Source organism: Nylanderia fulva, unplaced genomic scaffold, assembly GCF_048542155.1.
Source record: "Nylanderia fulva isolate GAGA-0341 unplaced genomic scaffold, ASM4854215v1 Scaffold339, whole genome shotgun sequence".
Taxonomy (NCBI): domain Eukaryota; kingdom Metazoa; phylum Arthropoda; class Insecta; order Hymenoptera; family Formicidae; genus Nylanderia; species Nylanderia fulva.
In genome coordinates this window covers 112,309-118,199 of record NW_028190410.1, presented here as the reverse complement: position 1 = coordinate 118,199, position 5,891 = coordinate 112,309, and the positions used below count along the sequence as shown (strand labels likewise).

General features: G+C 36.8%; 1 pseudogene; it reads left to right on the top strand.

Annotated features, from left to right (window-relative positions):
• The first annotated feature begins 3,747 nt into the window (after positions 1–3,747).
• Positions 3,748–5,064, top strand: LOC146722276 (uncharacterized; annotated as a pseudogene).
• The last annotated feature ends 827 nt before the right edge of the window (positions 5,065–5,891 follow it).

Here is a 5,891-nt window from a genome sequence, read left to right as displayed (position 1 = left end):
TTTTTATTGATCGCGGTCTCCGAGATCGAAATCGCTTGTTTTGATCCGCGCGAGTAATAATTGTCCAAGTACGCGAAATTATTGTTATTTTCTTTTTGTTTTTTTTGTTGTCTTCTGACTAATAAACTTTTGTTTGAGTTTGTGAATTTGAGAGCGTTCTTTTTTCCATTCGTCCGATCCCTTCCATGCGCGCTCCGAAACATCTCTTGAAAAAGGAAATATATTATTTTTGCATTAAATTGAGAAAGTGCATACTACAACAAACGCCGCGTGTAAAGAATCGTCGTACAATAAATCGGATTGGTAACATCTCAAATCCTATTCTTCGACACAAATTAACAGCAATGCAAATAAAAATTAAACGTGAAAAGTGTCAGAAGCTTAAAGCTAAGGATCGCGTCAAACATCTCATGACGCGTATGAAAGTACAAGAAGTACAAATTGCAAATATTAAAAATATATCTTTAGATAAAAAATGTGCTGAACTGAACGGTCCAGAAACTCAAAAATTGGCACTTAAAGAAATTATCGCAATAGCAAGCAAAAAGACCATCAAAGGTCGATGATGACCAAGAAGTGGATCATGTTGTGTATGCTTTGTTGTGTGCCTCGAATAAGGCACAAGGGGTCGCGCCAAATTAGAATGAGGATCCGGGGCGTTAAGGCTTGAATCGGGATGATTGAATGAATACACTTCACTTTTTCACTATTAAAGAATTTTTATTTGAACTAAACACTTGACGTTATCTTTATTTCAACAATGTTACACTTTGTAGTTACTTAACTAGTTGAGCGGAAGCAATTACGTATGACTTCGTGAATCGCGCACGCGACTGCGATAAGATGTTATAGATTGCATGCGGTTAGCAAGGTTATTCTTAATTAACGACTTGAGAGCGACTGCCGGGCGCGTCTCCTGCTCCGTTTTTATAGTATCGCTTTTTAGAAGTTTCTTGATCGGAAGGGGTGTCTGGCAACGGGCCCCCTCAATCAAGGACCTAGGTGCAAGCGAAGTAGATTCCAAGTCCTTCCGCTTTGCTTGCACATTGGGCAATTTCGGTTCCGCGTGTATCTCGCAGAGTATGCGTTTTTTACGCGGTCAGTGCCCGTCGTCAAGCAGATGTAATATGAGTAGTTATACTTTAATAGTTATATCTCTTAGGGATATAACATCCCTCCCCCGTTAAAGAAGAAAAACGAAGGTACGTAGTTTTTCGCTTAAAACTAAAGTTTACAAATGTTTTATACCCGTTTACAATATAATTACAATCGTTTCTTATTTTCTAAAAACGTGTGCTATTGCTTCTTTTCAGTATAGATCTAAGTAAATTCCAGTCATCGTCAAGTTACTCTCGGTCTTCTTTTTGTGTCTTTTTTATTTTTTATTTTCCAAATTATAATGGCAATAATAGATATTATGTTTAGAGTTATTATTAATCCGCTCGAGGTCATGGGGTAAATAAACTGTCTTTTTGTGTAAAACTTCTGTTCGTTGTTTTGTATCGTTATCTATGTCGTTTATCTTTGCTCGAATATTTTGAGATTTCTGTTTGTATGACGTTTATTTCGCGCGTTGTTTTCCCATCTATTTCATCTATAGTTATTAATGGTGTTCGTAATTCGACAATTTCGTCAGTTGTATTTATGACGCTAATTGGGCACACGTAGTTCTCCGGTTGCACGAGACATCGTCCTATATAGACACCGGGTGCAGTTTGTTCGGCTCTTACGATTCCTGCGCTATTTTTATTTGTGGCGGCTCGGATAATCGTTTTGCTGCGCGGCTGTAATCGGATCTTCTCATACGGTTGTAAATTTAACACGACGTCTCCTATGGTGAGTTCCTGTTTTTTAAAATTGCAGTTAACTCCCTGTTTCCGCAAAAAATTTATCCCGAGAATTCCTTCGTATTCCATGGGAAAATCGTCCTTGACGACGTAGATTGTGTGCTTTATTTTCCGATTTTCTATGTCAGTTGTCGCATGAGTCTTTCCTATTGTCTGCGCTTTGTGTTCCGTAATGCCAATGAGTGTTATTTTTCCTCTATGTATTAGTGCGTCGTCTTTTAGATATTCAAGTTTTATTAATGAAATAGTGGCCCCTAAATTGAATAGCATTTTAACTGTGCCATTCTGAGCTTCGCGCATCGGTAGTGTAATTAAATCCAAACCTGTGGTCTCTTGTAGTGTTGGTCGTATGTGTGATACGCGATACTCGATTGCGCGTATCGGGATCTCTTTTTCCGAGTCTCCCTCGTTGCTATCGCGTTTGTCCTCAGATTCTTTCTTTTGTGACCTATCCTTTTTCCGGTCGTCTTCCGATTCTATCTATGTTATTTTTGCGTTATGTTTTTTCGTTTTTTCCCCAGCGTTTGTTTTTGACCTATTTAAATTTCGGCATTCTTCACGGGTGTGTCCGCGTTTTTTGCAGTAATTGCAAAATTTTTCTACTGTAGTAACGCGATCTGACTTTTCCGGTTTCGGAAGCGCGTATTTACTGCTATGGCATTCTCGCCCGATGTGGCCTGGTTTTCTACATTTGTAACAAGTAATTTTTCCGATATCTCGCGATGATGACTTTATATCCCGTTGGTTATTTTTAGTTAATCGGGTCGCATTGGCGTTCCTGACCTTTTCTTCCGTTATTGCTGCGTTGATAGCATCCTTCAATGTACGATAATCCCGTGACCTAACGATGGTTTGTATTTCCTCGCGTAGTCCTGTCTGAAAGTTATGTAACGTCTGACCTGGTATCGTCTCGAGGATAACGTGTTTTTCTGTCGTGGAGCGCGCTCGTTCCTCGATCATTGATTCATAGAGCTCCATCGCAGTAGTCTCGACGCGAATTCCGAAGGCTTGTGAGTCTTTGTTTGCTTTTTGTTTAAGAGAATTAAACTCAATTTGTAAAAGAATAGTCGTATGCTTGCTTTGATAAGTTGATTCTAATTGCCTTTTTAATTCCTCGTAAGTTCGTGTGTGTGTAGTCTTGCACTTACGGCACGCTGCTGCTTATACGTCGACTGATTTATCTAGCTGACGTGTCTGTTTTCTTATATGCGCGTATATGTTACAGGTCTTATTTGATGCCTTCTGTGTTGTCCGCTTCCCGTCGATTATTATTTTCAATGTGCCTGATTATTAATACTGCTGTATTTTTCAGGTCTTTTTCCGAGTAGTTCTTGACGATCCTTCGGCGCGATCCCACCGCTGCCACCAATTTTGTTGGGTGCCTTGGGTAAGGCACAAGGGGTCGCGCCAAATTAGGATGAGAATCCGGGGCGTCAGGGCTTGAATCGGGATGATTGAATGAATGCACTTTACTTTTTCACTATTAAAGAACTTTTATTTGAACTAAACACTCGACGTTATTTTTATTTTCACAACATTACACTTTGTAGTCATCTAACTAGTTGAGCGGAAGCGATTACGTATGACTTTGTAAATCGCGCGCGCGACTGCGATAAGATGTTATAGATCGCACGCGGTTAGCGAGGTTACTCTTAATTAACGACTCGAGAGCGACTGCCGGGCGCGTCTTCTGCTCCGTTTTTATAGTATCGCTTTTTAGAAGTTTCTTGATCGGAAGGGGTGTCTGGCAACGGGCCCCTTTGGTCAAGGACCTAGGTGCAAGCGAAGTAGATTCCAAGTCCTTCCGCTTTGCTTGTACATTGGGCAATTTCGGTTCCGCGTGTATCTCGCAGCGTATGCGTTTTTACGCGGTCAGTGCTCATCGTCAAGCGGATGTAATATGAGTAGTTATACCTTAATAGTTATATCTCTTAGGGATATAACAGCTTATAAACATTTGATCGGTAGGATATTATGAATTTTTAAGGAAAAACAATATTCTACCACTTCTATGCACAAGAACAATACGTAGTTATTTCTCGTTAATTAATACAAAATGTGGTTTTGATGAACAATTTGCGGAACTATTCGAAAAACAGTTAACCTTGAAAACTCCACTGCAACGTCACGAGGTTTTTTTACTAGACGAAATAAACCTTAGAAAATCTATTGCAGTTAGTACAAAAAATTTAACTTACGTGGGTTTAACAAATTTTGACGATGACGGACCACAATCTACACAAATAAACAAACAGGCAACACACGGTCTTGTACTAATGTAGCTGCTTGCTGATATATATACACAACCAATTGCAATCTTTGCTTTCAAAAATCCAGTAAAAGGAGAAGAGCTTGCGAAAATTGTTATTAAAGCTATTTTTTATTTGGAACAATGTGGAGCGATAATCCATGGAGTTATTATCGACGGTGCTACCACAAATACGAAAATGTGGTCAATTTTGGGTGTCACAGGAACGATTAAAAATACAACAACCTGGTTCACTCATCTCTTGGATAATGAGCGAAAAGTATTTGTCTTTTCTAATATCTGTCACGTCATCAAAAACGTCCGAAATAGATTGTACAACAAAAAGAAATTGCAAGTGAGTTATGAGATAAAAATCTGTAGTTTTTAAATGTTTACTAACAATAATTATAAATTAATAATTAGATATTAATTATACATTTAAAAAATTTAATATTTTTAATATTTGAAAAAAATATTGTATCTATAAAATAAAATATAAATATTAACAGTAATAAAATATAAATATAATAAAAATAATACAAAAAAAATCGAACTGCATATATTAATATTGTAATAAAATATAATAAATTTAATAAAAGTAATAAAATAAAAAAAATATTGACATTGTTCCCTAGTTGAAATCTACGTATAACTACGTTGATTGGAAGTATTTCGATACGTTGTATAATCTTGATAAGAATCACCCAGGAAACGCACAAGTGTGTCCTAAAATAACAAACAGACATGTTGTGTTAGACAATACATCGAAAATAAGAGTAAGACTAGCGACTACCTAATACTCAGGTACGTTTGCATGCAAGTAACGAAACATAGAGCGTTCACTATTTGTGTATTTTTTAATTTTATGAATTCATAAATGTCTTATAGTGTTATAGATCTTTAGCAATTCCGTTGATGATGGACTTGCATTTTATTTGTCACCGGATGCAAAGAACTTCGCAGATGTGAAGAAACAATATCATTTTGCAAACGCTTTAATGATATGTTTGACGCGATGAATCAAAAGTCACCAAATCAAGGACTCACACCAGATTCGAATGATTTTAAGGTACAAAAATAACGCGAGATACATAATTACAAATAAAATAGAAGAAGATATTTAGCTTTTTATCATTATTTAATTTTTGATAGTTTCTAGAAGATTCACTGCAATGGTTGAATAATTGGCAAACAGCAGTAAAAGAACGAGATATTACAGCAGGAGAATTTCTTACTGTCGAAACATCACGAGGCCTAAGAATATCTCTTCAATTGACAATGAATCTGTGTCGTTATTTGATTGACAAATTTGATTTTAAATACTTGCTGACTGGAAAATTCAATCAGGATAACTTGGAAATAATTTGATGTATTTGTCTTATTTAATGATTTATTTGATCTACAATACGCCATTTTACTTGTCTGTTTTAGAAATTCTTCGGCACTATACGTCAATGCGCGGGATGCAACGATCATCCAAAAAAAAACTGTCCTATGTTTTTACAATTATATAAACTGCTATCAGTATATAGTGTGATCAAGCCACCGAAATACGATTGCACGACAATTGCACGATTTCATCAGATACAAAGCCGGCGACCCTGATCTTCATAAGTGACATTAAAGCTATTTACGGCGACAAACGCGAGAGCAAAAGTACGGAATATCTGCAAAAAATTCAACAAAAATTAGATAAAATATTGCAATACGACGATTGGGAGGCGGACGATATCATTGAACTTCCTTCTAAACATGATTACACCCTTTCTCCTATTCTTGATTGTATTATCTACTAC